The 26,394-nt window shown below is 36.4% G+C and overlaps 1 protein-coding gene across 1 annotated transcript in view; it reads right to left on the reverse strand.

Moving 5' to 3' along the window:
• The window catches only part of gpc6a (glypican 6a), a 421,465-nt gene that overhangs the window by 306,373 nt on the left and 88,698 nt on the right, over nt 1–26,394 (reverse strand). The window lies entirely within an intron of this gene.

Here is a 26,394-nt window from a genome sequence, read left to right on the forward strand (position 1 = left end):
CGAAATCTAAAGTTTTTACAAACAATAAATTGGTTTCCCTGGTTACGCCTGACGGTTTACCCAGATAGCAAACTGACATTGAATCAACGTGGAAATATGACATCGAAACAACGTTGATCTGACATTGTTTTGCTCATCGAATTAACGTTGAACCAACGTCAGACGCGTCATTCTTTCAAAACTAACGGAAAATCAACTTGAAATCAACGCGTTGTTTCAACGTTATGAAAGCAAACCAATTTTCGATTTCATTTAGCTTTGAAGAATGCCGCGTCTGACGTTGGTTCAACGTTAATTCGATGAGCAAATCAACGTTGTTTCAATGTCATGAGAGACGTCGTTTCCACGTTGATTCAATGTCAGTTTGCTATCTGGGTATTTAGCAACCAGAGATATTTCTAGTCAGCTCAGCTCGTAGAAGAAGCCAGAAAGTTAACATTTTTTGTTTGTTTGTTTGTTTGTTTTGTTTAGTTTTTTCCATGTAAGTTGGGCTTATCTGGTGTTTATTATTATTATTATTATTATTATTAATATTATAAACGGCAACATTCTAATCTGAAAAATGAAGCATACCCGGAAGTGAGAAAAACTGCAATACATCTAAAATCCACTAGAGGGAGGACCCAAAAGGGAGCAAATGTCCATAGACCCCATGTTAAAATGTCCGTTTTCACAGCATAAATTACAGGTTGGTTCCATGGACTTTTATTGTATTTTTGGACAGGTTCCGAGTGCCTGACAACTGTGAGGTGGGTGAATTTTTTTTTTCTAACTCGTTAGTTTAGATCGTATTTAGATATAAAATGTATGACAAATAAGGGCGGTTAACTTTGATTGACAGCTGATAAGGGGCTGCGCCGAGTGGAGTTTGACGTCTCGGCCATGATCTGACACAACACATCATACCACCTCTGTATCCTTTCTGAACATATGTATTTTGTATATCCCAAGATTTTCCAGTATGGTGCCGCATAAACAGCCTCAAAACTGTTCAGAAAGTCTATGGGTGACGTCACAGACGCTTTGTCCATATTTTTTACAATCTAATATGGTTTTGATACAATAAATTGTAGGATACTTTGACTGCCTGTTGCTATGGTTACTCACAGCTGATGTAGCCAGCGCATTTATTTATTAATTTCGAACGGTAAACAGTCAGTTTCACCAGGTGTCCTCTATCACTTTTAATGGACACCCTGCCTGCAGCCAATCAAAATCGAGTATTCACCCAGAATACTCATTCTCATAATGCTTTATTTCTGTGACTAATGTGCAGTCTTGACACAAATTAATTCATTATGATCAATGTATCACTTATTATTGTAAAACTGTGGTAAAACATCGATACATGGGTTATAAATCAAGGGTGAGTAAACAACAAAAATGGCCACTTTTATAATGTAGGTTTTGCGATCGCGCTAGATTCCAGTGATTTCTTTATGGTTAGTTTTCTGATAAACTTCTATTTGTTGGTGAAATGAAATGATGGGTTTGTGTGACGTTGTTCGAGAGAGGAGTGTTACGGGGGGTTTTAGTGATTGCAGTGTGATTTTGCGATCGGGTCTATTATTTTTAGTCTATTAGCCCGGTCCGGCCCAATGAAAGCTCTGGCTCACACTGGCCAGACAGTGCAAATGCGGCTATTGCTATTAATTACAAATCCTGTGAAAAGGTTACACACATAAGCAAAGGTCTACAAGATTACAACCACCTCAGCAGAACAAGCATTATCTTGTTCCCCGGATAATAAAATACAGAGAGAAGAGAAGGAACTAGCCCTGAAACGGGACACCACCGTCAGAGGGACTGAGTGGTTTTTCATTCTTCCTAGCTCAGTTTTTGCAGTATGTCGCTGTTTGTAAGTGGTTTGGTGCAGACGATTTAATAAATCCATCTGTTGGTCACGATTCTCAGAGTGCCTTTTAAATTATTCATACACTTTGCATACATGTTTGCTCAGGCCTCAATTTCTCTGGGTTCATTCCTGGTCTCTGCAGAACCTTTTGAGGACTCGTGGCGTAATTTAAGGAAGCACTGCTTTAAAAGATTATTCCAGACTCAGAAAAATATAATTTGAGAAAACTCAGACACTTCAACTTTAATCAATTTACACAACCGCATGAAGATTTCTAAACAGCTAATTAAAATAATAAATTATTTTGTGATGTGATCAAACAGGATGAATGTCATCAAATCCATTGCTAGTGTTTGTGCTGTTGAATTACATCCAAATCAAAGTCACTTCCTGGAGAATGATTAAATATTTAAAGGGATATTCCATCAAACTAACAAAAGTGAGATATTATCGAAATAGAAATATATATAAATATATATATTCTATTTCAGCCATTTAATCTACAAGTCTTTGAGCTCTTTAATTCGTGTTTCACGGGATGGGACTTGTACATGATCGTGTGCAAAGCTGCACCGTACAAGTTTACTACATCAGTAAATGCCAAAATAGTTGGAAAATTGACATCTTCAGCCTGTATGAGTTTACAAATCATGCACTATATTGGTAGTGTTTTAAAGTCATAACGTAGTATTTTGCAAAGAACTGTTGTTAAAAGTGCTATATCAATGAAAGTGACTTGACTTGTATGTTATCATAATTTAGTTATAAAAGCCGCTGGTGTTTTACAGACGCTAGTGTTCATTTCAACTGATACCGAAGTGAATTGTATTTATACAAGTTTTTGCAAAATTGTAGGTTTTAAATCATAATACATTTATGCCATCATCATCGTAAGTACCAATGTGAAGAAACATATACGATGCCAGTTTCACTGTGTTATTGAAGTATTTGTCCCTTTGGATTTACCAGTGAAACATTCACAAGATTGTTTGAAAGAAATGAACAAAATGCTGTTTATTCAGAGGCAAGAGTAAGAGAAATGCAATGACAATGTGTGTCTGGAGCATGCATTATATTTGATGCATTAACATTGGCTGAATTTGATCAGTTTAAAGCTAAAATAAAACCCTTTTAAAACTGTGTCTCATCAACATGCTCATGAAAGTGCTTGCATTGATGATGCAAATATACTACAGTTCACAGCAAATAATTGAATGTTAGAAAGAGTATGTGTGTAGTTATTTGTGTGTTTTATAGACCGGTCTGGCCGGTGTTAACCCGTCTGTGAGTTCAACTCCTGTGATCTGAGCCGATCTCCCAAAGGTCAGAGGTTTGATCTCTAGATAGAAGCAGGATTGAGCCGAACGCCCGAGAGATCCTGAGATCATAATCTGGCTTTATCACTGCTGTGCTCTGGGTCACACGCTTAACCTCACGTCTCTCCATAGGTACCACCTCTATATAAAAGTGTCTGCTGCTAAATGTCAAATTATCTCAATCTGTCCCAGCTCAATTAAAGCCACAGGTCCTGCAGGCTCAGGTCAATAATAACCGAGTCAAGATTAATTCTACTGACATTCACAATATAAATTCTTAGGTCATCCCACGATAGAAACTTTTTGCTTCAGAGTCAGCATTCGCACTTGATCTTTTCATTCTTTGTAGTTTTAAATTTGAGCACAATCTTTCAACGATTCACAGATAGATCGATATGAAGTGGTTTCATTTTATTAGGTTACTGCTAACCTTTGATATATATATATATATATATTCACCTAAAAGATTATTAGGAACACCTGTTCAATTTCTCATTAATGCAATTATCGAGTCAGCCAATAACATGGCAGCTTCTTCAATGCATTTAGGGGTGTGGTTCTGGTCAAGACAATCTCCTGAACTCCAAACTGAATGTCAGAACGGGAAAGAAAGGGGATTTCAGCAATTTTGCGCGTGCCATGGTTGTTGGTGTCTTGAGTATTTCACAATCTGCTCAGTTACTGGGATTTTCACACACAACCATTTCTAGGGTTTACAAAGAATGGAGTGAAAAGGGAAAAACATCCAGTATACGGCAGTCCTGTGGGCCAAAATGCCTTGTTGATGCTCGAGGTCAGAGGAGAATGGGCCGACTGATTCAAGCTGATAGAAGAGCAACTTTGACTGAAATAACCACTCGTTACAACCGAGGTATGCAGCAAAGCATTTGTGAAGAAGACACAACACACACAACCTTGAGGCGGATGGGCTACAACAGCAGAAGACCCCACCGGGTACCACTCATCTCCACTACAAATAGGAAAGAGAGGCGACGATTTGCAAGAGCTCACCAAAATTGGACAGTTGAAGACTGGAAAAATGTCGCCTGGTCTGATGAGTCTCGAGACATTCAGATGGTAGAGTCAGAATTTGGTGTAAACAGAATGAGAACATGGATCCATCATGCCTTGTTCCCACTGTGCAGGCTGGTGGTGGTGGTGTAATGGTGTGGGGGATGTTTTCTTGGCACACTTTAGGCCCCTTAGTGCCAATTGGGCATCGTTTAAATGCCACGGCCTACCTGAGCATTTTGTTTCTGACAATGTCCATCCCTTTATGGCCACCATGACCCCATCCTCTGATGGCTACTTCCAGCAGGATAATGCACCAAATTGGTTTCTTGAACATGACAATGAGTTGACTGTACTAAAATGGCCGCCACAGTCACCAGATCTCAACCCAGTAGAGCATCTTTGGGATGTGGTGGAACGGGAGCTTCATGCCCTGGATGTGCATCCCACAAATCTCCATCAACTGCAAGATGCTATCCTATCAATATGGGCCGACATTTCTAAAGAATGCTTTCAGCACCTTGTTGAATCAATGCCACATAGAATTAAGGCAATTCTGGTGGCGAAAGGGGGTCAAACACAGTATTAGTATGCTGGTACTAATAATTCTTTAGGTGAGTGTATGTATATATATGTATCAAGTAAAGTGTTACCGGCATTTAACTCAATTCACTTTTAAAGTCTTTCAAAGCACTCAAGAAGTAACGTAATATCATTTTACAGAAGTGTTGCCACGAGCTTGTTTTACAATGAGCCTCGGCTAGAGAAGAGACGTGTTGGAAAGGGACGAGGGTACAGTCAAATCAATCCAGATGTGGTTCTTTCATGCAACTCAAACTCAAAACTCAAAATCTCACTCCTTCTAGCATATTCATCCTAAAGTGCAGTTCAGCGAGGACAATGTATGATAAAGAATTCAGGAATCAAAGTGCAGTTTGGCGTCGCATACAAAGTGATTCATTGCTGAACATTTATCGTCACAGTTAAGCAGCCGTGATTATGCTGACGATCTTAATGATCTCTGAGAAATTGCAAAGGGATATTAAATATGTAGCAAATGAACTGTGGCCAACAGGATAATGCCGGACAATCACTCGAGAGATGGACAGGACTGTCGGATTGGGTGTCAAATGTGATAAGACGGTTGCAGAAAAGCTTCTCGGGTAATTGCAGAGATTAGTCACTGGAGCTCATTCATAATGAAGCTGTGTTGTTAATTATGTATGTTTGTCCTGTCTTCTTTGTGTGAACGAATGTTTTTATCTCATTGTATGCATCGAGCTCTCCCTGTATGATGGAAATGCAGAATCTGTTGATGCCCTGATGTTTCATGTTTTATAGATGCGATGCAGACACAGAAATTAATAGTTAATCTGAGTTATTTCGTTGAATTTCCACGAGTGTGGCCACGGGTCACAATAACCAGGTGGAAGTGTGTGGGTTTGATTCGCTCCAGAAGTGAAACCGGTCACACGTTAATAACAATACCATATATTATAATATTAATGATTATGTGGAATGCAGAGGTTATAAGTCGAGAGCATTTCTTTTTCAAAGTCACATATTGTTCTACATGACATTTAAATTCATATATATATAAAAAAAAAAAACTTTTGAAGACTTTCTGGTAAAAATATAAGTGTGTAGAAATCATTCGCTCATCTCTTTCTGGCTAGTTTTGCTCTGAATGAGATATTAGTGTATCCCGGACGAGCCCCCATTTATATATTAGTGTATTAGTATATATTAGTCTAAAACTGTGCAGTTTTTACTGTTCCCCACTGTTTTCTTTTACCAATACCAAATGCATTATGTACTAAACATTTCCTACTTGTATGCAACACCTATTTATTTTTTAATACAGAACGATTCACTATATATTGAGTACTATTTCACGCACAACAGTTTGCAAAATGTGTTTTTAATTGATTTTAAAACGGTGTGATGTATTCGTCTCATGATCTCACTACATAACGGCTTTATGCACAGCTGCAGCCAGCTCCTTGATTCCTGTCCGCCATTATTGGACAAACTGATTAATCGAGGTGTAAGTACATTAGGGAAGGGTATACAATAATCAGGCACACCTAAATTAATCAAGTTTGTCCAATAATGGCAGACAGGAAACAAGGAACTGGCTGAAGTTCAGGAAGTAGTGCAGCTGCGCATTAACCCAATTCAGCAAGTGCTGTCCAATTAGTAGAATGGAAATGTTTTGCACTTTTTTGGTATGTAATTGCATGTAATATTTTATAAAACACGTTGGCAGTTCCTGATCAAATGAGTCAAGATGGAAACACCAAAAAACATTCAGATTCAGCAATGGAAGGTGAAGCTGAGTGCATTGCATTGGTTTAAAACTACACATTTATGCAAATATAGAAGTAGATCATGTTGTTTTTTGATGCATACAAAAAATGTGCATGATATAATATTTATTTTATTATTTAAATTGATCTTACTGTTGGAGTTATTTCATTGTTACTTACTAATTACTTGTTTTATATAATGCTTTGGCAATATTGTATGTAAACACAATAATGCCAATAAAATACTTAACACAAAAGCACTGCAAAAATACTATCTTTGACTTTTGTACTTTACACTCTGAAGGCCAAATGCTGAAATCAAGTCAAGCCATAAGAGAGAAGATTAAACATCAGATCTCTTTAATATCTCTGTTTCTCCTCGACAGGAAGATCAGATGAAGAAATGATGACGTTGAAGATCAAGTTGTCCTGCTTTCTTGTAGACTGACTAGACTAGAATTTCATAACAATGTCTCAAACGGTGCTGACAAATCAAAGTTCATACGAAGTCCACACAGTTGTTTGTTTCAGGATCAGAGATGTTCAAGATCTCCCGTCGGCCCTTTCCTGTGATACATCACAGGGAAAAAATGGATTTGAATTCCCATGATATTCCAGCGGCATCAATGAGATCGCCAAGAGCCATCCACCAGATGGGTCCGTCAGCTGTGCCATTGATCACTTGTGCACGGCCGTTACAATTTCCTTCCATGTAACCAAAGCCTTTGGGCTCTATCTTGAACCCGGCGCAATCGACTTTGTACACTGACGCATGTATAATTCCTATTTTGCTCCCTCCACAGATGCACGTCGGTAAACTAGGAAATGAACTTGCACTCCCTGGGCGGGTCGGCGCTAAAAGGAGGCGTGTTTCGGCGAAAACGTTCCCTAGTGCTATTTAGCAGTTCCAGAAAACAATTTCGCCACAGAAAAAAATAAGTCTAAAGTCAGTGGCGCGTTGCACGTTGTTCATAATGCTATTTTAAGCGTGCATGCTTGGCCATAATGCAGTGGGTGCACAACACGCATACACTTTGATTCTCTCACCAACACAGATTTTTATTTTTGCAAATCATACATTATAGAGGGTTTTCACGACGAGTCATCAATCCGGAAGTCGGCCATTTTGGAGGCACTGAACATAAACAATGCCACTGAACTGAACGGACTCGCAAATTTTTATTTCTGATGAAAAACTGTCGAGTTTTGGTCTGTACTAATCGGTCGCATCGGGAAAAAAACATTTCGAATTCTATAAACCGCCAAAAGTTCAAGAGAAGAGTACAAAAAACTGATGAAAGTAAGCGTTTGTGGTTGAGAGAGGGACTGCATCAGCTAACGTTACATGTGTAAATGAAGAGTTGTCTATGGATAAAATGTTGACGTATTAACTATGGCTACATTCACGCTGTCAGTCCAAATCCGATTATCTTTGTATCCGATTGGAATCTGATCTAAAATGATGTTGTCTTATTTAAATTTTACAGCATGGAAATGTGTAGCCGCCGTGCTGCGCTTTTTCCGCACTCTTGTCTGCGCCAGTTTCAAAATATGTTTCAGAAATAATATTTTTTATATAATATAAATATATCTTATATATATATATATATATATATAATATATCTTGACTCGTCTGGCACTTTGCAACAACACAGCATTGTTTCGGCAGCGACTTGCAGCATGTTTTACAACATCTGACGTTTACATTTTACGTGGCATGAGAGTCACATACCACCTGAAATCCGATCGTTCAGACTGGAGCCGATGTCCTGAAACTCATGATTTCAAACCACATATGGATGTAGATTGAAACGGATTACATGTGCTTTTTTTGGACTGACAATCTGAACTGTTTCACTACCATAGTACGATGCATCGTTGGAAAAATCAACTAGCTAGTCGCGACCGTTTCCCGAAACCCACTGTCGCAAAGTATCGTTCAACCACGTTGGTTTCGCATAATATGGTGGAGTAATAACTACTTTTAATGAAACTGTTTGAGATCCAATTAACACTAGATTTGTTAATATAAATTACAGACATGTCATCTGAGGACTATTTCTAATTGTTCTCAGTTGTTTTGCTTTATTACCAGACTCAATATTTGGCTCGTTCTTACTTAGTAGAGCACGTTCGCACAAGCGCACTCTTCAAACACGTTACTTTAAATCTTTTGAGCTAAAAGACGTAAATTACATTTGTATGTATTCTAAATAAAAGGCACCGGCTGTACTGAATGTCAGCTTGCTTATTTTGCTCAAGATAAGGATTTATTACCTCCAAATGTCATGAAATATAGAGACGGCAGGTCGAGAGCTGTCATTCAAACCACCCAGCTTTGCGATGCTGTTTGCGAATGTCCATCGGAACGATGGTTTCGGGAAACACCGACTCGTTAAACTATGCAGATAACGACGGAACTTCCGACCATAGTTGGCTAACGATGCTTTCGGGAAACGCACCCCAGAATGTGATGTCGGTGAAAACCCTCTATAACAAGGAAAAATATTAACAATCATTGTGGTGTCCATGAAGATGTAAAAAAAAAATCTTTTTTTTTCCTTCCACGCCTAATTGACGCTGATTTGGCTGGGTTTCTCCCATCCCCATACGTCGTCACTTCTGTCTTTATTGGGTCTCCTCGGCTGTGAGCCGTTCCTGGTAAATCCGCCAAAATAATACCAATCCGCCATGCATGTTGGATGACGCTCTGATTGGTTTATTTCACGTTACGTCCAAACCACACCTACGAATAATGAAGCTATTTCAGACCAACCTCTTTTAGACTCAAAAGTAATTTATCCCGCCAGTAAAATAGCAAGACCCGCCCACAAAGTTACTTGCGCTTTGCCCTTGACACTTGCATTTCAGATCGTTAAAATAGGGTCCTATGAGTTCTGAACACAGCATGTGTTGTCTCAGGACCATTGTCAGTGTTTCTGAAGTGTTTCAGGAGGTATCAGTAGACGCGAATCTTGCCATAACACACTCGGATCTGCAGATGAAAGAGATGCTCAGTTCCCATCTGCCCCATTCCAGACAGAAGAACATCAGATGAGTCCGTTCAAGGAAAGCCATCACATTTAACCAGCCTTTTTCATTCAGTTACGAGCATGGCTGGAAGTCAGACCTTCACAGCATAAACAAAACTGACCTTAGCATTGCTTTTTATCAGCGTCTAGCCAACATTTCTTGCCGACTGCAGCTTTAATCAGACCTAAGGGCCTTCCTCTGCGACTTACCAGTGGAAAAATAAGAAAAAGATATCTGGTCCATGTTTCTTTCTGAAAATAAGACACGTACTGGACCTGCTGCAGAAAATAGTATTGACATTTCCCTCCTCAACTCACAAACTGCAAAAAATATGCTCAGTTGCTATGAGAAACAATCTAATACACGGAAATGTCACATTTTATTTTTAAATAAAGCCTTAGCTCAAGTACCATGGTCATGCACTGTAAAAATGAATACGCTATATCTAATCTATAAAATTGTGACAACAGATTGCAAGCAAAATTATTAATTAAATTTAACAAAGTAGAACTAAGTAATAAGTAATTCCTTAAAAGTGAACCATTTACACAAAAATAAACTAAAATATCAAAACCCAGATAGACGTCAAAGATGAATGAAGAACTCTTTATTTTATATTGCCAATCTTGAAGACACCTGATGTTAACAAGCAGAATCACTGATCATTGTAAGTCACCATTGTGGTGATCAGTGTTTGTTTTAGTTGGGCTCTTGCCCCTTAAATCATTCACTTTAAGTTTTGTTTGGCTGATATACCCGAGTTATAACAGTCAGATGAACAAATAGAAAAGGTGTTGGTTATGTTTAACATATTTTATTTCTTAATTATTTCACTGGTTAACTTTTAAGGAATTAATTTGATTAATTATTACTCAATTCTAATTTGTTAAATTTAATTGATAATATTGCTTGTAATTTTATTGCTTAGATATGGCATATTCATTTGTACAGTGTGGGTTTGATTGTCAGGGAAATCAATGTGTACCTTGCATGCAATGTAAGTTGCTTTGGATAAATGTGTCTGCCAAATGCATGAATGTAAAGTTTAAAGTTCTAGGCAACAAGTCCAATCAACAAATCAAAGTTTAAAAGTATGGAAAGTAAAGTAATACTGAAGTCATTCACTATTCAGTTCACGATCTGACTCTAAATACACTAAAAGTGCTGTGAATACTGAAATTCACAGTCAATCTTTCCATATAATGTGACTTCATGCATCATATTTGCATATATAAGATAAAGATGAAGACAACTTCAATGCCTCATGCAAAGCTGTTAAAAGTTACTATACGCTTTCATTTATTTCACCCTTGCATGTTGAAAGGAAAGGAAATAATTTTTGGCTGAACTATTCCTTTCATGAATATCAGTGTTAAATGTGTTGCCCGTCGGGATCTGTTAGACTTGGATATTTCACCCGATGCCCTTTAAGAAACATTAACTGCAGCCGGGAAGACTGTCTTGTTGTGACGCTGTGTGGACAAAAATAGGAGTGAGAGGAGACCTTTCTCTGCTAATTTCTGCTCTCCTGTCAAATTATGACACCATGCTAACAATGCAAGGTTTTATCGCATGAGTTCAGCGCCGAGAGCAAAGCTGCAACCTGCAAAAATCACATTAGTATTGTCTTGTTTTTCAGTAAAAGCCTCTGAATAAGCTAAATTCACCTAAGAAGCAAAGGTGCATGAAATATGAAATATTATGTCTGTCTAATTTTGCTTCACACTCTGCAACAGTAAACGACACTTCACTAAGCAGCTTTTATATATTTTTAGTGCAGAAACGGCAACGATCCAAACGTTGCAAATACAAAATATGGTCTGCGAAACACGGGTCACACGCAGAGAAAATTGAGAAAATAATGAGCATTTCTCATCATATTAAGACATAATGAATTACTCTGAGATATTAAATGAAAAGGCAGTGTTGATGAGCCCAAGTCAAGCAGAAAATAACATGTCACTGGGGACTAAAAAACACTCAAGTTCACGTGCACGCTTAATGACATCGACCCCGCCTGAATGCTAATCTCAGGTTAGTTATATTCAACATCCATGTTTATTAAAGGCGCGTCTTAGATCAATGTTCTTTGGAAGTGCTTGGAGAAATTTGTGCTACAAACTAACTAAAACATGAACAATTGCTGTGTTCATATATGCATAAAGAACCGAACTAACGGGGAAAACACACCGGGAAACGAACGCTCCAAACGAACAAGGTGTGTGCATGCAAATCGACCACACAGTCTGGGACAAAAAAAAAATGGTCTGAATGAAATTGGCTGTGGAGCGAAGCACTGAAATTACATCTGTTTACCACCACCAATCCGCAAGTGAAGCTTTTCTGACTGGCATTTGACAGAAATTGCAATTGACCATCCAAGAAGCTAGCACTCAGAAAATAAATCATTTTAAGAAATGAATTCTGCCAATCTTTCAGAAGGAAACATCCTTTTTAGCTTATACTCACGGCCGAAAGGAGGAAAAAAAAACATCAAAAATGTCTTTGCAATGAAAGACTCTTGCTTCTCGGATGTTTCTCGCAACATCTCAATAATATCTCAAACTGTGCTCAGATTTGTCACGGAATGGACAAAATGTTAATGTTTATGGATGTTTATTAAAGGGATAGTTCACTTTGAAATTAATTTTTGGTATGTTTTATCTTACCTCAAGGGCATCCAAGATGTAGGTGTCTTTTCAATTTTTATATTTTTAGGTCAAACCGTTCATATAATGGAGGTCTATGGTCACCACCTCAAAAAGCATGCACAGAGAAGTCCAAATTAAACATGATTTAATGACTCGTGAATGTAAGTACACATTGATGGCCTAAGACCTGAAACGAGCGGTTTGTGTGAGAAAACGAACAGTATTTATATCGTTTTTACCTCTTGTTAAAACGTCTTGCTTTTACCACTTGTAAAAACTGTATAAATACTGTTCGTTTTCTCACACAAACCGCTCGTTCCGTGTCTTAGGCCATCAATGTGTACTTACATTTACGAGTCACTAAGTCATGTTTAATTTGGACTTCTCTGTGCATGCTCTTTGAGGTGGTGACCATAGACCTCCATTATATGAACGGTTTGACCTAAAAATATCAAAATTTGACCCAATGCATGGGTTTGTCCATATTTGACCCAAATGTGGGTTAAAACAACCCAGCATTGTTTACTAAACAATTAGAGTGAGAGCTCTGTCACCAACCAGACAGAAGTGACAGACCCTGACAAGTGTGCGATCAAGATTTCATCATCAAATTATTCCAAAATCATGTTCATGTCGACTCATTTGTGTCTATTTTCACCTCTTCTGAGGATCTGACAAAAACCTGATACTAAAATTGAACTCCATTATGAAAGAGTAACATCTGATTCATAAAGGTCTCTTCATGGTGTACTGAAAACCTCACCAGTACAAAAGGACATCTAAAATTAGCATTATTACGAGAGAAAAAAAAGAATATCTCTGAGAGAATTACAGTCGTCTCGGTTCTCTGCAGGTCTTTGTGAGCAGACTACACTGTGTGTTTTCTGTGCTTTACAGCCTGTCCACACCACATAAAAGAACTGCACACTTCTCTTAATGGAGACATAAAGCTTTCCAAAAGGTGGCTCTATTTTAATGACTAGTATGCATCATCGCGACAGTGGCCGCGGGCTCACAGAAACCTCCCGGTCCACACCAGGACATGTATCGCAAAGATCTGTTCGTGCATTTCTGACCTTTAATTAATGTTCAGAGAGATTTGACCAAGTGACTGACGGAGTTGACATGGCATCAAAACAAATTCTGTTTACTTTCATTTTTTTTTTTTTAGTATTCCTCCTACTTTCCTTTCCTGTTCCTGTTCTTATTGTGAATGATTAATTAGCGCACAATATTATTATTCTTGCTCCTCTTTTTCGACAGTCCTGTATTAACCACCTGTCATTTAGACTATATAGTTTAAAATAATAAATACACATTAAATAAATAAAAATATGCATTAAATAAAGATTAAAATATTTTAAGATAAGTATATAAAACATAAAACATTTAAAATATATTAAAATATTTTATTTGAGTGCAAATTTATGCATTACTTGAATATACATATATATATATATATATATATATTAGGGCTGTAAAACGATTAATTTATCCAAAATAAAAGTTTGTGTTTACATAATATACGTGGGTGCACTGTGTATAATTATTAAATTACATGCATGTATATTTAAGAAAAAATATACAGTATATAAAATATTTATATATATAATACAAATTATAAAAATAGCTAAATTATAATAATATAATAATATATAAAGCTATATACAGTATATACATGAAAATATTTCTTAAATATACTGTATACAAGCTTGTGTGTGTATTTATATATATATATGCAAAATAATTATCCACAGTGCACCCACATATATTATGTAAACACAAACTTTTATTTTGGATGCGATTAATCGTTTGACAGCCCTAATATATAAACATATTATGAGCCTGTTCTCACATAAATGCATCTCTGTAGTATGCATTGTGTATTATCGTGCAATTTATACACGAAAAGGAGTTACGTGCATGCATACGATACGCTGTTTTCGCGTGAATTTGATACACACGCACCCCACACCACTACTAAACCTACCCTAACCAACCCATGCATATCCTTTCATTTTTGCATATAAATTGCACGAAAATACACAATGCGTGCTATAGAGACACATTAAGTGTGATCGGGTTGCTATCTATAAAATCACAAGAATCAAAATTTTACATATATTGCAAAAAAAATTGCATATAATGTTTTTGACTCCCACATTTTTTGAGGGTAAAGCTCATTTTGGTGGAAAAACTGCAGTTAAAGATGAACTTCACTGTCCTGTTTTGAAGCCTATTTGTGGAAAGTACCAGTGGAGTTTGGAGGCTGGACGTGAAGCTGTTCAGTCGCTTGGCAAGGCAAGCAGCGAACGTCTGGGTTCAGGGCTTCTGAGGGCTTCTTTAACTCTCCTCCATATGGTTAACAGCCCTCATTCACACTGGTATTTCCCTGTACTGGTGAACAATGCTGACGGCGCCATTTATGGCAAGAACCATGAGGCATGTCGGCATAAAGAAAGAGGCGATTGTTCTCTGGAGTTGTCATTCAAGCTGTTTGTCAAAGTTTACAGTCCGTGCGGTTGAACGGGGGTTCAAGGGTAAAAGGGGTTTGCGGATTAACCATTTATTTATCAAACGTATTAGCGACCACATAGAAAAACCAGGAAAGTTTTGATGGGAAAGTTTTGAATCACCAGAGGCCTTGTAATGCAAATTTATCACGATTCTTAAGCCGCGATTCAATATTATTGCGAACATGTTGTAATTTGCTGAGTATTGCGATAAATTGCAAATGTCCACGTATGTTTTTTTCTAATAAGATAAAGTTCTCAGTGTGTTCATTTCACATCTTCATCCCTGGGTCAAAATGGATATCCATTCAGAAAACCCCTAGTGTTACTATAGCAACTGCTGAAACAGAAAATAACGGGAACATTTGGCAACATGCATGCTTCTCGACTACTGTATCTTTGTTAAAGGTGCATTGCGCAAGTCTCTGAGTTTTTGCATAATTATGCCCCCTCTGGTGACAAGCGAAATAAAAAAGATGGCCGCCAACGAGTTTCGATTCTAACGCGCGGGACAGTTCAACATGGAGATAGATGGGGAAAAAAACGAACACCGGACGCGAATAGCTCGTCAAATTCGCGTCTACCACGCCTAGTTTGATGCTTGACCACTTTTATGTTAATTCGCGCGTCACAAAAAGCGCACAAAAGTTTGAAGCGAAATTTACGCGCGTCAGTTTCACTCTTGACGCGCAAATTAACACAAAGTGGTCAAGCGTCAAACTAGACACGGTAGACGCGAAATTGACGTGCTATTCGCGTCCGGTGTTCAATTTATGTTTCCATCTACACTCTCAGTAAAAAAAAAAAGGTACAAAAGCTGTCACTGGGGCTGTACCTTTTCAAAAGGTACACTTTTGTACCCAAAGGCTGCATATTGGTACCTTACTGGTACATATTACCACCTAAAAAGGACATATTAGCTCATGAAATTGACATATTAGCACCTAAAATGTACATATTAGCACCTAAAATATATATATTAACACCTAACATGTACATGTTAGTACCTCAAATGTACATATTACCACCTAAAATGGACATATTAGCTCATGAAATTGATATTTTAGCTCCTGAAATGGACATATTACCACCTAAAATGGACATATTAGCAACTAAAATGTACATATTAACACTTAAAATGTACATATTAGCACCCAAAATGTACATATTAGCACCTAAAATGGACATATTAGCTCATGAAATTGACATATTAGCTCCTGAAATGGACACATTGCCACCTAAAATGGACATATTAGCAACTAAAATGTACATATTAACACTTAAATGTACATATTAACACTTAAAATGTTCATATTAACACTTAAAATGTACTTATTAGCTCATGAAATGGACAAAAGTTTACCTTTTGAAAAGGTACAGCCCCAGTGACAACTTTTGTACCTTTTTTTCTAAGAGTGTATCTCCATGTTGAACTGTTTTATGTGCTTACTGTATCCACCTATGGTCGTATTAACAGCTATTTTTAACTTGAAATGTTGCGCAATGCACCTTTAAGAGACATCGGGCTTGTGGAAAGGCTTCTTCTTGTATGATGCACAAGCAATAAATGCTCACATTTTCTTCTGAAATCTACTCAAGCTAAAAAACCGATAGTGACGCACTGAATGAGACTGAGAGTGTAAGACGTTGTGCCTGTTCTCAATTACAGAGCAGAGAGAAATGGGCTTGTTTGTATTCAGAAATACAAGTGATCTTAGAGCATGCAAATGACACACACACACGAGCAGAGTCAGTCTCAGGCTTTACGTTTGTGTATTCATCACTGCCCGTTAATGATGTACGACTGCGGCATATCATCATTTAAGATAATGGGGTCTGCTATTATTGCTTATGATTAAACTAGGCAGTCAGGAGACTTCGTTAGACCAAAAACTTTTCATGCACAGAATCTATTGCAAATGCACTGATTATTGGAGCTATTTCAATCTTTTACTTCAAAAAAATCCATGTTTAATTCAATGTTTTTTTCTGCAATGCACTAGATTAGAGTGAAGCTTGTTTCAAAGAAAATCCTACACCATTTTATTTTTTCAATGAGATGTAGGCTAACTAATTTGTAAATAAGCAGATATGAAAAATGCATTATAATAAATATTTTAATCAGTTTACTTTCACAATGTAGACATACCAATCAAGCCCATTAAAACTCTCACGTATGCCTTTACAAATAGACCAACAATAACCAGATTTTGTTCAAAAACACTACAGACAAGCGGATACTGGCAACTGCCGATTTGTGTGAATGAATCTGACAGCGGATCAATAGCGGTGAAGGTGATTCATTCAGAGCGACTGGTTATTGAGTGTGTGATTGGAGCTGGTGTGAAAACACTAGTCTAGGCAAGCCAAGACGTTGATTAGTCAAAGAATTAGCTGAGGTTCAGCTTTCCCAAACTCATCCATCTCTGCCAACGTGGAAACCACACACACTGTACGGCTCTCGAGGCTCAGATGGCACCATCGTGACACTCGGATACGAGCTGAAAAATCACGGACAATCAAGACGCATTTATATGAGAGCTTTCTTTAGTGTGTAATGTTTCTGTTTCAGCATTAACAAGGTTTGCAAAGTTGCAAAGCACAAACTCCTCGAACATAATAATCCTCATTTAAATAATTCATATGCAGAATAAAGGGGCGGGGCCTGGTTGAGTTAGTTAGTAGTGTTGAAACTGGCAGTTATGGGAAAGGGGCGGGACATTTTTCAAACACACTCCAATCACAGCACACTGCTCCAGCCGACCAATCAGAGCACAGTGTGCTTCTCAGAAGGAGGGGCTTCATAGAGACAGGAAATAAACGGAGCGTTACTGACAGACTGGGAAGAGAGGAGCCGCAATAATGACATTTTTGGGGATATTGTATTAAAGGAGTAGTTCACTTAAAAAAATTTTAAAAAAACTTTTGCTGATAATTTACTCACCCCCATGTCATCCAAGATGTCCATGTCATTCTTTCTTCAGTCGAAAAGAAATTAAGGTTTTTGATGAAAACATTCTAGGATTTTTCTACATATAATGGACTTCAATGGGAACCAAACGGTTCAAGGTCCAAAAGACAGTTTCAGTGCAGACTACTGAACCAGAAGTCATTTATATTCACAGGAAATGACTGAGCTTGGGAAGTCACCAGTGATAAACCATGGTTAATAAACCATAAATATGCAGACAGTCTTATGATTATAATAAATCGTGATATTGATGAAAAAGAACTGAAAGTTCAGTTTTAAAAATTAAGATTTTTTTTTTTTTTTTTTTTTTGCAAAATAATTGTCAGTTCACACAGGATATTTTTTTTGTTGTTGTTGCTTGTTTTAAATCCACTCAGTAAATTTTAATGAACTCACCAGTGATAAACTATGGTTAATAAACCATAAATTGTGATTATATTGATGAAAAAGAACTGAAAGTTCAGTTTTAGAAATTAAGATTTTTTTTTTCACATGGGATTTTTATTTTTATTTTTTTTTGCTTGTTTTAAATCCCCTCAGTAAATTTTAGTGATTTTAACTTAATTCACTGGGTTTATCCAATTGATTTGACTAATGCATTTGAATTGACATAATTAAAAAAACTAAGTAAAATCAAAAACAAATCCCATGCAAAAACAAATTATATGGAGTTTAAATGTTTCACAGTGTTGAAGGAACACAAAATAGAACAAAAAACAAGGATCTCGAGATACTTTTTTTGAAAGACGAACAGGCTTTATAATGATATTTTTCATCAGGCTATACCGCATGTTTGCAGAACAACAATAATATCAAAAACACCAAACATACAGACAGAAGAACATATCTTTTGTAAATCCATTTCTTCTTGTTTTCCAGTAACAAGAAGATAAATTACTTGAGAAGCAAGTTTTGTTGCAAAATACATAACTAAGCATACAGAGAATGTACTTTATTTTGAATTAAGTTTAATTAATGTCAACAGGAGCGGATCTTATTATTTTTCTGTTTGAAGCATATAAACCTCACAAAATGTTGCTAAATGAATGCTAAAAATAAAAATAATTGCGCTAGTGCCATTTTTTTACAGGAAAACAAGACAGAAATACTGATTTAGAATAATTATTTTTTTGCAGTGAACCTTCACCCTGTCAGACCACATAACATGCCAACTTCACCCATTTAACCAAGCATCCTGGCTCTCGAGCCAACAGCCTTTTCTTCAAAGACGCCAGCTTTGGCTCGGCATTCATATTCAACACCACTGGGAGCTGTGGGAACTGACTTTCCCCGATCGACGGCGTCTTCTCAGAGCTCTCATTAGCATGAGTGAGCAGCAAGCAAATTGCCAAGTCACTGTTCTGAATGCAGATTGCTGAAGGTAAGCGAGTGCACTGATAGCCTGCCATTAGGATCGCCGGTCTAAAACATCGCACCACAGGACATTGGATTCGTGGTATGGAAATGCTCTCCTTCATTTGGGCGATGAAGAAAAAAACTTCATCAGTGTGGCTAATGGAGGCAATGTGATCCGGAGGCAGTGTGGCCAGGCGCCTTCCTCAATTACTGTCTCCGAAGTGCCGAGGAAAAAGGAGGATTGGGTGGGACACAAGAGTGTCCATAGATGCGAGTTATTAATGCATGCATTAGCTCGGATGATTACCACACACGCCACCGGTCACGACTGCAGGGCGAGACTCGTGCTTTGCATGTTCATTCAGACGGATTCAGATTTCTTTATTGTACTTTATCATCCAAAGTGAATTCAAGATTATTAATGTGCTTTCTGAGGCAAGAAAAGGCGCATGGTCTATCTTTTCGGGCTTGTTACACTCTAAACAATGCTGGGTTGTTTCAACCCAAATGTTGGGTCAAATATGGACAAACCCAAATGTTGGGTTAAAAATGTATTTTTTAAATTCTTAAGCCAACTTATACTGTACATTACATTTTTAACCCAACATTTGGGTTTGTCCGTTTTTGACCCAAATTCGTGTTGCTATCACCACAAACAAACAATAAAACACAAAGAAATAATACTTCACTCTAAAAAATGCTGGGTTGTTTAAATGTAATTTAAAAAAAATTACTGTTGAAAGTGAAAGTTGAAGTTGGGTTAACATTTTAAATGACATTTTTAACCCAACATTTGGGTTTGTCCATATTTGACCCAAATTTGGGTTGAAACAACCCAGCATTCTTCATAATTATACTTTATGAACTGCATAGCAACACAATATAGAAAACATTCTATAAAACATTCAACACAATTTCATATGTTTTGTTGGTATAAATTTAAATATTCTAGTTAATTCAGTGGTTAAATAATATTTTTAACTTGAATAACAGAATACACCCTGAAAAATGCTGGGTTGTTTCAACCCAATTTGGGGTCAAAGCAAAAGTTGAATTAAAATTGCAATTTAAAAAAAAAATGAACCCACTGGCTGGGTTTGTCCATATTTGACCCAAAATTGGGTTGAAGAGTACTTCAATTGTTGTGATAACCCAATTTTGGGTCAAATATGGACAAACCCAGGCTTTGGGATACATTTTTAAATAAAATTTTAACCCAACGTTTGGGTTTGTCCATATTTGACCCAAAGTTGGGTTAAAACAACCCAGCATTTTTATAGTGTATAGTCATCGTGTGTTTACACCTGTGGGTCTATATGCTTCAATTCATACTTTTATAGTTTCTGCCATATAAAGACGTGTCAGAAATGTTTAATTTAAAGCAATAGTTGGGTTTGTCCATATTTGACCCAAACATATAGGTTGAAACAACCCAACGTTTTTAGAGAGTAGGCCTACTATAAGAGTATGCAATTTTTAATTCAAAAGGTTTTGACTGAAACTAATTTAAAAGAGAAATAGGCTTTTGTCGTGTCCATCCTCAACTTGCTTTTTCAACAAATGTGTATCTTATTTTCTGATGGCAAAAACATAAACATGTGATTTGTCAAAATCACAGACTTTGAAGGAAAAATGAGCTGGAAATGATACCATTTGTGGTCTTGAAGCAAACTAAGCTCTGGTAATAACAGCTCATCTCACGACGAGTAACCGCAGATTCACAGTCTTCCTCACAACATCATATGAATCATCAGTACAGCATTATTTTTCTTCACGCTGTGTAAAGTTACAAATAAGTGGACCACAACAGGAGTGCAAAAACTCCTCTCCAATGCAACACTGCAAACTTTTCTCAAACGGATTTATTTGTAAGAGACGTGTGTATTAAAGCGGTTAGTGTAAGAGCAGTGGATGCTGCACGCCTGCTGCGTTCACATCTGAAGCGCTTTTCATGAACACTTCACCGTTATATCATTATTTACATCATAGACTTGCTTGAAAGCAACTTGGATCAAATTTAATATTTTTCTGTGATGCTTACAGTTTTTAAACTACATTCATGATTAAAACGACACTTGGCACGTGTTTCTAGAAATAAAACAAGACATTTTTATGAGCCAGTTTCTCCTATTTGTCCTTAAAGCAGGTAAGCTCGACTGAACGCATTTCAGACCTCCGTCTGTTTATTAAAACACACTAAATTGTGCTTTTACAATAATGCATCACTGAAAAAAAAATTGTAAAATTTACGGGGGGGGGAAATGGCTGCTGTGGTCACCAGAGTTTTCCTGGTAAAAATACGGTAGCAACATTTTAGGTTTTACAGACTTTTTACCGTATATAGTTTAACCCCCTGGGGACCAAGGTGTATTTGGGGTTCTTGAGATGTTCTGACATGCCCTGACATCTGTGCTTTTTAAGTTGCTTATAAACATATTAATGGCACAGGTGAAATTACACTATATTTAACACAAACAGGGCTACCATAATATGTGAGCAACATGTTTGTACATAGTACATCTTTCTCTTTTCATACAGATTACATCAACTGAGAATAGTTGCTTTTTTAGATAAATGACTTTATTTAAAAGAAGAGAATTTCAGCTTCATAAAGAGAAATCTTCCGTGTCTCTGTGACATTAATTTAATGAGTTACAGCTCATTTTTCAGACACGTTTCAGAAAGATTTTTGCGGACACAGAGTGAGCTCAAAGCACACCCTGCTTATTTTTATTTTATTTTACAAAAACACAAGGTTTTGACGTTAATTAGAGTGTACACAAAATAAGAAGACCCTCTATAGTTTATAATCATGTATTGATTTTAATTATATGACCATTAATGACGGAGTCTATGTTCCAGCTATGTGGAAAAAAATAACGATCAAAACTCGGGGACGCTTTTTTTGTCCTCAGAGTGTTAAATATAAAATGACATGTTCTTTTTCACTTCCAAAAACTGTAAATTTAACGGTACTTTACAGTAAAATTACATTAAATGCACCATTATATATATCACAGTTATTTACCGTATATTGTAAAGAAACTTTCTGTTAACCAATTAACAGTTTTTCACTGTATCGTTTTTACAGTCTTTTACCGTTTACAGTATGCAATGGAAGTCTATGGGGAAAGTTGTTGCTTTAAAGTAAGACTTAGACATGCGTGTATGTATATATATTTTGTATGCTAGAAAAAGAGACATACATTTATTGATTGATTTATTTGCTTGCATGCTTTCATTCTGGCAGTGTAAACACATTTTTAGCTATTTTTACTTCCCTCAAACTAAAGGACAAGTCAATATTGAGGTAATCCACAGCATATCATGATGCTTTCCTTTCAGGTTCTTAATTGCTCTAAACTAGAAAGAGTAAAACCGACTGGACTTTGGGTGGTTGCTGTGAAAATCTCAAACTCTCAGTTCTGCTAGTGTCCCCGTTGAAAAGAAAAAGCAGTGATCATTTGTCAGCGTGTCCAGCTTGTGGGCATGAGGCCGATAGGCATTGCTCCAGGTGTGCACAGAGCGGTTCTTCTTCACACGGCGTCCTCTAGGCTGTCTGACAGCACTGATGGAGAGCCACAGATTTAGTCGTAGCCAAATAGGGCTTTAGTGAATTCCCACTGTTCTCCTGTAAAAGCCCTGAGCCCTGCTCCGGTGATTAGTCCACTTCCTTCAGAGCGGGACACTATGACAGGGACGAGTCCATCATGGATTGACCCTGGTTCAGCGGATGTCAACACTCGGCCCAGCGGAGCAGACGAGTGTCGCAGCGCTGCCAACGTGTCGGATGCATTCATGGGGACGTCCGGAGTGGAATAAAGGTGTTCTGCCTTTATAATGCATTTTGCAAAGATGAATACTTCAAAATGGTGCATTGCTATCCAATTACCTCATTGTGCACGTACAATTTTATGAGTGGCGTCAATTTATTTAATTTTGCATCCCAGTTCTTCGTTAAAAAAAAAAAACACAAGTTTGATTAAACGATGAAGCAAGAAAATGCTAAAACTGCATGCAGAGAATTTATAAATGATCTAGTATCAGATTTTTGATTAAAAAATGAACAAAGTGGTCATTATGACAGTATTAATTCATAAGTGAGGCTTAGATATGAATATTATAAATAAGCTCGTGTCCAATATGCACTTTATTTGAGAATCATAATCATTTTATTGTTTAATTTTCAATCATGTTTTGCCATCAAAATAAGGGAAATCATATTGCAGTATAAATATTATTAAATTTGTATAGCATTAAAGTAAATCACATAGGCCTGTTTTATTATTATTATTATTATATTTTGTTAAATTATCACTGTAAAAAAATATTGTTGGTTTAACTTAAAAAAGTAAGTAACCTGGTTGCCTTCAAATTTTAAGTTCATTGAACTGTAAAAAGTGAGTTAATACAATGAAGGAAATTAATTTAACCATCAGAAACTCAAAATAATAAGTTATCTCAACTAAATAAATTATTATAAGTTGATTTGACACAAGAAAAAATGTTGTGATTACTACACTGTAAAAAAATATATATGTTGGTTTAACTTAAAAAGTACAGTAAGTAAACTGGTTGCCTTAAAATTTTAAGTTGATTGAACTGGAAAAATTGAGTTAATACAATGAAGGAGCTTAATTTAATCATCAGAAACTCAAAATGATATGTTATCTGAACTAAATAAATTATTATAAAGCTGATTTGACGAAAGAAAATATGTTGTGATAACAAATCTTGAAAATATTTGTTTACAGTGATTATATTGTATACTAAAGTAAAAAAAAAAATATGATTTGTCCATAAAAAACACATAATTGTGACAGGTTTACGGACTGAATGAATTGGTTCATATTTGAGGCTTCGATAAGAATATTTAAAAATATGCCCATGAATTAAGTATCCAATATGCACTATGTCAAAGCGAGACACTTCTGGGAGACGTGCCAGAATGACATGGTCGTAATATACCCGGGGTATTGTGGAGATAAGGAACGGCTTGTCCATTATTAAAATTAAGAGTCCTGGTTCAACCTAAGCATTTATTATACTCGGCTTTTTGTGTTAGCTATTAAACAAGGCTTTGCATATTCTCACGTTGCATCCTTAGTGAAATGAGTTGTGCAAAATCACTCGATTTTTTAAGTATATTACTTTGCAGATTGTTCATTCAGATAATTATTAATAATAAATGTCCAACTTTATTGAATATTGGGGTCTTTTATCGTGGTTGTGCTATTGTCACTATTTTATAAATGCAATAAGGATGTGCATGAAGTGTTTTAAAAAATGTGATTATCTTTATTCATGCAAAAAGTAGCAGATGCTTAAGATAATTATTGATAAATTTGTGCATATTTTTCATTGGACTTTATCACTTGGAGTCGGATGGTTGCATTATCAACCAGTTTTGTTGTTTCAGCCCAAATTGGATCTTCAATTTAATTTATATTTTATCAAAGTACCCACAAGATACTCTAGATGTTTGTTCCCATCACTAACCCACAGTATGAGCAATAGTAGTAGCGATGCTTGACTTAGCAAACACTACTAATTAAAAATAGAAGTCGTCTGAAACGGAGTGTTTAATTATAAACTACGGCTGCTCCGGTTGGTTTTGCAGTTCTCTCTGCTTAGATGTCTTCACTCAAGCAGACTTCTTTACTAACCCGAGCCGTGTCAGAATCTGTCATCTGTCTCATCTGATGGATGCATTCTGCAGTTCTGGCAGATAGAGGTTTATCCATCGAGAGATTTATGACGCCTGTCCTTCACTAATTACTATTAAAACCCTTAAATTGCATAAAATATTTGTTAGATCAATTGGGTTTTCCAATTGGCTATTTATTCCAGTAACAAAAAAAAAGTTTATCCTTAACTTAGTATAGTTTATTATTAACAAGTATTACTGTTACTAGTTACTGTAAAAAACTCAAATGTTCTACTGGCGCATTTACTTGCCCTGACAAAACATGCAATCGATTTTATATCCCGCAACTCTGACTTTATATTTTTCAACTCTGACTTTTTAACTCCCAATTCTGACTTTATAACTTTTTGCGACTTTATATCTTTCAACTCTGACTTTTTAACTCACCGATTCTGACTTTATATGACGCAATTCAGACTTTATATCACACAATTCTGACTTTTTAACACACATACAACTTTGTATCTTTTAACTCTGACTTTTTAACTCGCAATTCAGACTTTATATCACGCAATTCTGAGTTTTTAACACGCAATTGCGACTTTGTATCTTTCAACTCTGACTTTTTAACTCGCAATTTTTAACTTTATATCACACAATTCTGATTTTATATCACACAATTCTGACTTTTTAACTCACCGATTCTGACTTAATATGATGCAATTCAGACTTTATATCACGCAATCCTGACTTTTTAACTCACCGATTCTGACTTTATATGACGCAATTCAGACTTTATATCACACATTCTGACTTTTTAACACACAGTTACAACTTTGTATCTTTTAACTCGTACTTTTTAACTCGCAATTCGGACTTAATATGACGCAATTCAGACTTTATATCACGTAATTCTGACTTTTTAACTCACAATTCAGACTTTATATCACGCAATTCTGACTTTTTAACACACAGTTACAACTTTGTATCTTTCAACTCGGACTTTTAACTCGCAATTCTGACTTTATATGACGCAATTCTGACTTTATATCACGCAATTCTGACTTTTTAACACGCAATTGCGACTTTGTATCTTTCAACTCTGACTTTTTAACTCGCAATTTTGACTTTATATCACACAATTCTGATTTTATATCACACAATTCTGACTTTTTAACTCACCGATTCTGACTTAATATGATGCAATTCAGACTTTATATCACGCAATCCTGACTTTTTAACTCACCGATTCTGACTTTATATGACGCAATTCAGACTTTATATCACACATTCTGACTTTTTAACACACAGATACAACTTTGTATCTTTTAACTCGGACTTTTTAACTCGCAATTCAGACTTTATATCACGCAATTCTGACTTTTTAACTCACCGATTCTGACTTAATATGATGCAATTCAGACTTTATATCACGCAATCCTGACTTTATATCACGCAATCCTGACTTTTTAACTCACCGATTCTGACTTAATATGATGCAATTCAGACTTTATATCACGCAATCCTGACTTTATATCACGCAATCCTGACTTTTTAACTCACCGATTCTGACTTTATATGACGCAATTCAGACTTTATATCACACATTCTGACTTTTTAACACACAGATACAACTTTGTATCTTTTAACTCGGACTTTTTAACTCGCAATTCAGACTTTATATCACGCAATTCTGACTTTTTAACTCACCGATTCTGACTTAATATGATGC

This window comes from Pimephales promelas, chromosome 6 (genome assembly GCF_988280905.1).
Source record: "Pimephales promelas chromosome 6, fPimPro1.hap1.1, whole genome shotgun sequence".
Taxonomy (NCBI): domain Eukaryota; kingdom Metazoa; phylum Chordata; class Actinopteri; order Cypriniformes; family Leuciscidae; genus Pimephales; species Pimephales promelas.